This window comes from Myodes glareolus, chromosome 14, assembly GCF_982192425.1.
Source record: "Myodes glareolus chromosome 14, mMyoGla1.1, whole genome shotgun sequence".
NCBI lineage: Eukaryota > Metazoa > Chordata > Mammalia > Rodentia > Cricetidae > Myodes > Myodes glareolus.
Window position 1 is genome coordinate 58,213,371 of NC_142039.1, and position 8,164 is coordinate 58,221,534.

The 8,164-nt window shown below is 46.5% G+C and overlaps 1 protein-coding gene across 3 annotated transcripts in view; it reads right to left on the bottom strand.

Moving 5' to 3' along the window:
- Adtrp (androgen dependent TFPI regulating protein) overlaps window positions 1-8,164 on the bottom strand; it is an 86,172-nt gene that overhangs the window by 52,375 nt on the left and 25,633 nt on the right. The gene's annotated exons all lie outside the window — the stretch shown is intronic.

Below are 8,164 nucleotides of genomic sequence, written 5' to 3' on the forward strand. Positions count from 1 at the left end.
TAAAAGCAGGGCATGGTGCAGCGTGTGTCTGTAACCCCAGCCCTGCAGGGTGACAGCAGAGATAAGTGGACCCCTGAAATCCCTGGTCTGTCAGTTCAGTAAGTTGGTGAGACAATGACTCATGAAATAAAGTGGGCTTTTGGTCTCCACATATGTGTACATGTACATACATGCATAAGCGTGCTCTCTTTCTCATACACACACACACACACCTCTCACTGAGAAGGCCATAATGAGGGTCATGAGCACCAAGATGAAACCCTGTGCTGGTGTGTGTGTGTGGGGGGGGGGGTTGATATGCAGATAGTGTGGAACCACTGTAGCTTCCTAGAGAAGCAATCTGACAGTTGGAGGGATTTAAATCACAGGATACAGGAAGCAATGCCCAGAACACAGAACTGTTGAGTTCTGTGAGGTCCCTAAGGCAAGACAAGAGAGAAACAGTCAATCATGCCACAAGGACATGTGCTCAACTATGTTCATAGCAGCTTCGTTTGTCATAGCCAGAACCTGGAAACAACCTAAATGCCCCTCAACCAAAGAATGGATAAGGAAAACGTGGTACATTTACACAATGGAGTATTACACAGCAGAAAAAATGACATCTTGAATTTTACAGGAAAATGGATGGAGCTAGAAAACATTATTTTGAGTGAGGTAACCCAGACACAGAAAGACAATTATCACATGTACTCACTCATAGGTGGTTTTTAAACATAAAGCAAAGAAAGCCAGCCTACAAACCACAAACCCAGAGCATTTAGACAACAATGAGGACACTAAGAGAGACTTACATAGATCTAATCTACATGGGAAGTAGAAAGTAGAAAAAGCCAAGATCTCCTGAGTAAATTGGGAGCATGGGGCCCTTAGGGGAGGGTTGAAGTGGGAAGTGGAGAGGCAGGGAGGGGAGCAAAGAAAATGTAGAGCTCAATAAAATCAATCAAAACAAGAAGAAAAAAAGAGAGAAACAGTCTCTTTCACTCAAGTAAGAGTGAAGGCCCCTTATCCAAAATGATTGGCTCTGGAAGTATTCTGAATTGATGATTTCTTTGTCTGGATTTTAGAATATTGACACATAATAGGGATAAGATTCAAGTGTTTCAAACAAAACTCATTTACATTTTTTAATGTTGACTTCCTAAAAATAGCTTCTACTTTTGGTTGTGAGCCTAGCCTTTAATGACTGAGCCATTCCTCCAGCCCTAGAGATGACTCAGCAGTTGAGAGCACTGGGCCACTCTTCCAAAAGGCCTGAGTTCAATTCCCAGCATCCACATGGCAGCTCACAACCGTTTGTAGCAACTACCGCTAACTTCGGTTCTAGGAGCTCTGATGCCAAATGCATATAAAATAAAGTTAATAAATAAATAAGTAAAATGGCTTAAACCTTATAGTTTAAAAAACCAATTTTGTACATGAAATCAGCTTACATGGTGTGAACTTTTCCATGTATAGTGCCATACTTGTGAACAAGAAACTTGGATTTTAGAGCCTTTCAAGGGTCGGGTCTTTAGATTTGGGATGGTAAGCCCTTAGCATGGCCTGAAAGGCAAAGTCTTGTGTGGTCTTAGAATTCTGTGTCATGTTGTGATCACTGATTTAAGGGCTGGTGGGTGCTGCCTCTGCGTGGATTGGAGCATGTTTGCCTTAGGAGTCATCTCAGTCCTTGGGAGCTCTGTGTTGGCAGGTGAGGGGCAGCTGAATTCTAGCCTAAAGAATGAAAGTTAAGGAGTCCGGGGGAACTGGGTTAATAATTGATCCGAGTTGGCTGTTGGGGAACAGTGTTTGACGTCTAGACTCTCCGGCAAAGATCTAAAGTTAGCTTCAGGACACTCCCCAGGCTGAGGTGTGACTGAGGGGAAGAAGACTGAGGTGGATTCAACGGTGACTCGCAGCTGAGTCCTCAGACCCTCAGCAAGTGCAGTAACTGGAGCATCTCAGGAAATCTGCAGACTTAGGGATCACAATGAAAGGAGGTCCTAGTTGTGGCTTTAAGCCAGCACTCTAGAGGATCCTTATGTGGACAGAAGCCCCTGGGTTAGACACCCATTGTTCATGGGTCTTACTGAGGACTCGGAACTCCAACAGCTGACTTTTAGTCATGGATTGTTACATGCCAGACTTGAGACTCACTGTTACCTCTCAAATGTTCTCGTGATGTGCTAGATTTAAGCTCGCGGACCCATCTTCAAGATGAGGAAAATTGGTTGGTGGTGCATGCCTTTAATCCCAGCGCTTGGAAGGCAGAGGCAAGAGGATTTCTGAGTTTGAGACTATCCTGATCTATAGAGCGAGTTCTAGGATAGTCAGGGTGACACACAGAAACCCTGTCTTTGGAGTGGTGGGGTAAGGAAATTGTGGGTAAAGAGAGATTAACAAACTTGTTCAAGTTCCATGGCTTTGGAGTCTGGTTCTTGAGCCAGACTTAAGAAACATCAGATTTCTCAAGCCGTCCACACAAAATTCTGTGGGAAGTCAGAGGAGAAACAATTCTACTTGAGTAAGACAACAAAATACAACTTTTAAAACTATTAATGTACTGTTTCTTCTTGTAAATTACTTTCTAATTGGCCTGGTGGTGGGGGAACCCAGGTCTGGGCAGTTAATAAATCTTCTCAAGGCTGCCTGATTTTCTTTTCTGGTGTGTCTGTTGGTGAGGTGGAGGGAGGTTTAAGCGTGGATCCACCTTGGGCATGGTTCCTCACAAGCCATCTTCTACCTTGTTGTCCTAGGCAAAATCTTTCACTGGGAGCTGGGGCTCTCTGTTTCAACGAGGCTGGCCAGCAAGCAATCCCCAGAGATCTACCTGTTTTCGCCTTCTCTGTGATGGCATTACAAGTTCATGCCACCATACCTGGCCTCTTTTGGAGGTGCTGGGAATGGCAGTCTGGACTTGAAACTTGTGCCCCAGCACTTGACCAGCTAAGCCACACCGTGATTTATTCTTAACCTAGGTAGCCCAGAGTAAGGCCCACCTGTCTGAGCAAACCTCCCCTTGGAAATGCAGACCAGGTAGTCTCGGAGAGATGTGTGTGGGAGAAGACCTAGGGAGCCAGCCCTTCTAGGTGGAATGAAATTGCTAAGGGAGTCATGAGTAGGGGGAGAATGCTGGGAAGTTTCCTTTTGTGTGGCACAGAATGAAACAAGGGTTATCCAAGGTAGCCGAGGAAGAATCAGGAGCAAAACACACAGGCTGGGTGAGAGTCACAATGTGCCCAGGGGAGCAGCAGGCTCCCCAGTGGCAGAGGCTGTATGTGGGGGAGGCTGTGTGGGGGGGAGGGAGGGAAATGCTGCAGTTCTAAATGCCATGCAGAGGTTCCCTCCAGAATGCTTCTCCCTACTGTAGGTGCATTTGGACCTGAGCCCAAGAGCTGGAGAATTCTGAGCGTGCACACAAGACATTTGCACATGGATGTCAGAAGTCACATCTTCTCCCTCCTCCCTCCCCCACCCACATAGTTCTCAGGCCATGTTTCACTTCCAGATACTCTGGCAGCAACAGTCCCTTCCCATCTTAGTTTGCAGAAGCAGCCATAGGGTCTGGACTCTGTTGATGAACAGAGCAATTCATCACACGGTGGTCATCCCCTGGATCTGGCCCCTTTGGGAGAAAGGCAGCCTCCACCCGGAGAGTGAGGTTTATACTCCCCATGTCCTTTGGCCAGAGCTCCTTAGAGTCAACAGGAGTCAAGCCCATTCTTTTCCTTGCCCATCTCAGCCACGGAATATGGAAACCAGACTACGGAAGAAAGTGTATTACTCAGCTCCTCCGAGGTTTCTCTCCATCAATATGAATTAGCTCCCCACCGTAAATGTGCCAATCACCTCTCCCCCTCCATCCCAGCTCACATGTCGTCTTGCAAGACATATGCCACACTAGCATCTCCAGATGCCAACTCTGTGTGAGGCAGCCTTGCTGCCGTTGATCTGAGCGCTGTCGCACCACATCAGAATCCACAGTGAATATTTGGGGAGCAGCAGGTCCCACATAGGTGTTGGGGAGGAAGGCACCAAAGTGTTACCAAGGCAAAGACACAGGCTAGAACTGGGGTATAAAGGAGACACTGAATAGACTTGGAGGATGAGAAGCTGGGGATTCTAGGAAGTCTTTAGGGGTGTAAAGAACACACTTGGATCAACTCAGGTCATCAGATGGATAGTGATCTATTAATCTACCAACAACACAAAAAATAAGAATCTTTAATGTTTATAAACACACACGCATACACTCATGGTGTGATGGTGCTCTCAAAAGAGGAAAAGGGAAGAGTGGTCAGGAGAAAATGCCAGCAGTTGTGGACTCTTTGTATCCCTTCCAGAAATGTCTATATTGGTGTTCAAACACCTAAGAAATTCTCAGAATGCAACTATATTTGGAAATAGGCTCTTTAAAGAATTAGGTTATAATGAGCACACACAGGCAGGCCCATGTAATCGAACTAGTGTCCTATTGGACACAGACATACATAAGCAAGACCATGAGAAGACACAGGAACAGACGGGCCATCTGCAAGCCAGCAAAAAGACTCAATCTCAGACTTGTGATTACCAATACAGTGACACAAGGAGCTCCCATTGTCCATTAGGACAGCCTTGTCGAATCATGTGGTGGCTTTACAGACAGAGAAAGAACTGGGATGCTTTTAAGGAACTTACAGCAGAACAATGACTGCTACTTGGATCTCTCAACTGACACACAACATCAGCATCAACAAGGATTACTTGGGCAGCGGCAGCCTGCACATGGATGCTGCCCAGGGAAAGACACAGCAAGAGTTAGGATGTAAAGGAGCCACTGAGCAGAGTGGGAAGATGAGGAGGATGAGATGCCAGAGGTTCCAGGGAGTCCTGAGGGGTGTCGAGAGAACATTGGGGTCATCTCCTGTCATGCAGATGGACAGGGATCCACTGTCCTGGGACTCGGGTTCCCAGGAAAGCAGGCTTCATAGCGTCCTGTTGATCAAAGCCTTTTCATAACTGGTGTTTCCTGAGTCATCCTTTCTACCAGCTCGTCCCTGATTTTACTCCAGTGGAATGTTCTGGGCCTTTTCCTAAAATGCTGCTGCTCTAAATGTGTTGGCCGTCTTTTGTTTCTGTTGCTAGCTAACAAACTTATGACCAGATACGGAGCTGAATTTACATTAAAAAAAATAACTAATGTGATTTAAGAAACTGGAGCTGAAGCCTATTTAGTTTATACATTCCATGTCTTCACAAATCCACGAGGATCTTATAATCATGGAAACTTACCCTTTCTAAGTCATCAGATTTATTTCCTTGCCCTAAAGCCAAAACCCTTTTAAACAACCCCAGGAAATGAAAATTTCTTCCATTAAAAAAATAATAATTCCAGAGAGGGAGATTCCACAAGTCCCCTGAACAAGACTTTATGACTCCTGATGGATGAGTCAAGGAACCCAGTGCCAAGCCCAAGGTTCTGGGCCTGACTCGGCCACCCCGGGACTTTCCTTGCCCTTCCCTCAACCTGATGTAACCCTTGCAGTGAAAGACTATTTCCAAATTAAAGAGAATGTAAGGACTAACTGGGACAGACGTTTTGTCCGATGGTAGTGGAAAGAATGCAGCTAACTCGGAGGAAGGAGAGGATGCTTAGCCAAGGCGAACCAGGGCTGCTGTGAATTGCCCAATCCCCACTCATTACCCATGAGTCTTTAGGTTAAGAAAGACTCTGAGGCTTCACCCATGTGCTCTCAACAATATGGTCTAAATAAGACCTACATAATAATCCCACCAGTTGGCATGCCAATATGGGTGTTTGAAATTTCACAAGAACTCACCCCTAGGTTGTTGCAGAATATTTCTTTACACTATGAAGATGTGTTTTTCTCAGGGTACCTTCTAATTGGTTTAATAAGGAGCTGAATGACCAATAGTAAGCCAGAATGAGGTTAGGCAGGACTTCCAGGGACAGAAAGGACTCTGGGAAGAAGAAAGGTGGTTGCTGGCAAGACATATAGAGGAAAATAGAAGGTGCAAGAGAGAGGAGAGGTTATGGCACATGGCAGAATATAGATTAATATAAATGGGTTAATTTATAACAGCTAGTGGGACCAGCCTAAGCAAGAGGTCAAGATTGTAAGTTTCCATGTTGTTATTATAATTATTGTCAAGTTTTCGTAATTAATACGTCTCCACGTTGTTATCTGTGAGCTGGCGGCTGATGTAGGAGCACGCAACACTAGGTGAAGAGCCACAAACAATCCATCAATGGCTGCCAAGGGAGGGAGGAGCATCAGTGTCCTCTCGGGAGGAGCTGCCTGATAGGCTATTCCAGCTTCGGTACATTGGGGAAGCTGGGAGGGGAGAGGGAGTGGTAAAACTATGTAAATAAACTACTCATTTATGAAGTTCTCAAAAAATTAAATAAAAAAATAGATCGAGTTAAAATAAAAAAAGAAGCTGAGGTAAACAAGGGGGCCTGACAAACAAAAGCCAGGAGGACAAAGAACGCAAAGTACACAATTTAGAACAATGAAGAGAAGATGGAGAGACCAATAATAAGAAGGAGGAAATAGTGGGATATGTTGGTTAGGACGGTAGGAGGCCTTGGTCAAGGCTATATAGCTGGTAACAGTGGCTTTCATTCTGCAGCAGGATTTCCTGGGATAGAGCAAGCTACAGGAGGGAAGAGGGGTTCCCGGCAGTGACTCATACCAATTAGAACCCTGTTCTGGTTATCAGTGCATTCAGCCAACATCCCTGGAACACCAGTTAGGAACCCAGAATTGTGTTGGAGAGACTATGGGTCAGGACTGGCTCGGTGTCGCTTTGCCTTTACTGGGAAGAAGGGAAAAAGAGAAAGAGGAGGTGGGAGAGACATTTTCTTTAAGTTATCTGTGGGATGAAAAGGCAGAATCCGTGAGAAACAGTCTGTGGTTCTGAGATGTGCCTGTGGGGATTCATTGAGGACACACAACACCCCCAGAGTATATGTGACAGGAAGGGAGAAGAATCTGGGGGCAGACAGATTCTTAGAGGAGCTCTTGTATTGAGCAGCCCTGCAGTGCTTCCCTGAAGCGGGCCTTGGCAACCCCAGGGAAGGAGCTAAACCCTGGTGGAGGCAGCTTCCTCCTGCCGAGGGTGCTGCTGGGAGGGGAGATCACCTGTGAACCATCAGAAGCCCACACACCATCTGGGAGCTGTGGAATGAATCTCTCAGCTCTGGGGAGGTGGGAGGATCTGCTTTCCTCCCTGCAACACAGGAACAAACCGAGATGTGGAAAAGTTAGGTAACTCACTCAGAATCACACAGTACGTAAGGAGACAGCCAGTGCTCCAGCTCCAGAAGCGAGGCCTCTCTCAACACAGATCTCCCCAAAGTGCTCTCCATCCTGGCTACTCAGTCCATTTAAACGGCTTTATTCGGGTGCTGGAGACGTCCTTTCCCTCCGTGCTATCAGCTCTAATCCCTTCAGTTACCCAAGAGCTAAGCCAGCAGCTCTAAGTGTCTTTGCGAGCAACATCAGTGCGTCATTCGGGCTCTGGAAAGCTAAAGAGCTTCACAGATGAAAATCTTGACTCAGTGATGGAAATCAAGGGTTTGCCTCTCGGTACCCAAGTGGGTACTGTAGTCACCGATGGAGCCAGCACAAGCAGACTAAAACTGTGTGTAGCTCGGTTTCTACACTCAGCTGTTGGGGCTTCCTCGCTCCGAAGGACTCACTGCTGTCTGCTTGAACCGGAAGCTATACCTCCCCAAAAGCAGCAGTGTCAAGGACGTCTACCCCAGCAGCTACCTAGCAGGGAGAAGGGTGTTTCAACAAACAACCTCCCCTAGCTGAATGGCAGAGAGTGTAGTGTGGGGAGGCATACACAGGAGCTACAGAGGTGGTGGTTGGCTTTCATCTAGATCTACCATCCACTGAGAACTTAGCAAGGAGATCCACGATCACCGCGTTCCACACTGTCCAGTTTCATCAAACACAAGATAACTCCAAGCTCCCCATCTCCCTTCCATCCTTTCTCCTTACACCAAGTGGATGGCCTTCTAAGTTTATGGTCATGCTGCTAGCTTCTAATTTTGTTCCTGTTTAGCAAATGTGGAAACGAACATCATAAAGTCCTCAGCCCGGGGTGCACATCATGGACTCAACCACCAGAGCACACACTCTCTCTGGGGCAAGCTCTCTGTCTGACTTTC